The sequence below is a fragment of the Mus caroli genome, chromosome 4 (genome assembly GCF_900094665.2).
Source record: "Mus caroli chromosome 4, CAROLI_EIJ_v1.1, whole genome shotgun sequence".
Lineage (NCBI taxonomy): Eukaryota > Metazoa > Chordata > Mammalia > Rodentia > Muridae > Mus > Mus caroli.
Genome location: NC_034573.1, coordinates 77,476,404 through 77,478,385, shown reverse-complemented (window position 1 = coordinate 77,478,385; position 1,982 = coordinate 77,476,404).

Below are 1,982 nucleotides of genomic sequence, written 5' to 3'. Positions count from 1 at the left end.
CCTAGTCGGCCATCATTGGGAAGAGAGGCCCCTTGGTCTTGCAAATGTTATATGCCCCAGTAGAGGGGAAACACCAGGGCCAAGAATTGGTTGTGGGTGGGTAAGGGGAGGGGGAGGGTATAGGGGACTTTAGAGATAGCATTTGAAATGTAAATGAAGTAAATACCTAATTAAAAAATGGAAAAGAAAGAAAGAAAGAAAGAAAGAAAGAAAGAAAGAAAGAAAGAAAGAAAGAAAGAAAGTCATCAAGAGCCTCGAACACATGGGCACAAGGGAAATTTTCCTGAACAAAACACCAATGGCTTATGTTCTAAGATCAAAAATCAACAAATGTGACAACATAAAATTGCAAAATTTGTGTAAGGCAAAGGACACTGTCAGTAGGACAAAACAGCAACCAACAGATTGGAAAAAGATCTTTACCAACCCTTCATCTGATAGAGGGCTAATATCCAATATATACAAAGAATTCAAGAAATTAGACTCCAGAGAATCAAATAACCATATTAAAAATGAGGTACAGAGCTAAACAAAGAATTTTTAACTGAGGACTATCGAATGGCCAAGAAGCAACTAAAGAAATGTTCACCTTTCTAATCAGGGAAATGCAATTCAAAACAACCCTGAGATGCCACCTCACACCAGTCAGAAGAGCTAAGATCAAACACTCAGGTGACAGCAAATGCTGGCAAGGATGTGAGAAAGCGAAACACTCTTCCATTGGTGTGACTTCAAGCTGGTATAACCACTCTGGAAATCAGTCTCATGGTTTCTCAGAGCATAGCCTTTGTTGGGCATAATGGGAGAAGAGGCCCTTGGTCCTGTGAAGGATAGATGCCTCAGTGTAGGAGAATTCAAGGTCAAGGAGGTGGGAGTGGGTGGGTGGGTGGGGGAACACCCTCATAGAAGCAGCAAGAAAAGGATGGGATAGGGGGCTTCAGGGGAGGAAACCGGGAAAGGAATAACATTTGAAATGTATATAAAGAAAATATCCAATAAAAGAAAAAAAAAAGATTTCTGCACACTTCCATGGAGTTGGTTCTCAGTTCCCTTCCCCACACTGCCCTTCTTCCTTCATGAGTGATAAGACAAGGACATGCACATGATTGGGCAGTAGGCTGTGGTGAGATTCTCCCCAGAGCAGCTCTCATACACACCTGGAAGGTCAGGGTGCGTTCGATGTCATAGGGAAAGAATGACTGTTTCGCTTCTCTCTGTTAGCACAGCGAGTTTTAAAGCTTTCTTTGTGTGTATGCGAGTTTTATTGTTGTTGTTGTCTCCAGGTTTGGTTTGGATTTTTACTGTGCTGAGTATTAAACCCAGGGTCTGGGGCTGGAGATGTGGCTCAGAAGTTAGGAATGCTTCCTGCTCTTCAAAGCACCCAAGTTTGGCTCCCCATACCCACATTAGGCAGTTCACAACCTCTGGCAGCCTTAGCTCCAGTGGATCTGATACTTGGGTCCCACAATGGCACCTGTACCCATGTGTACATACACATAGTTTAAAATAATAACAATAACAAATATAAAACTGTGATTTTTAAACTTAAAGTAAGTATGTGATTTAAGCAGATATCACTTAATATTATTTTAGTATTTTTAACTTATGCATGTTTTGTTATCAGTGTTTTGCCTGCATGTATGAATGCATATGAGTATAGTGCCGGTGGAGGCCAGAGTAGGGCATCAGATCCTCTGGAACTGGAGTTACAGATGGCTGTGGGTGTCACAGGAGAAGGACTCTGGATATCTCTTTCTTATAACAAAGAAACCAATGAAATGGGTAAAGTAAATGCATGCAGGTAAGTCTCAAAAGCATAACAAACAGAGCAGCCACCTTCCAGCATGATGTATGTCACACACTATTTCTCTAGTCTCTTTAATATTGCTCCGATAGAGCCGGGCGTGGTGGCGCACGCCTTTAATCCCAGCACTTGGGAGGCAGAGGCAGGCGGATTTCTGAGTTCGAGGCCAGCCTGGTCT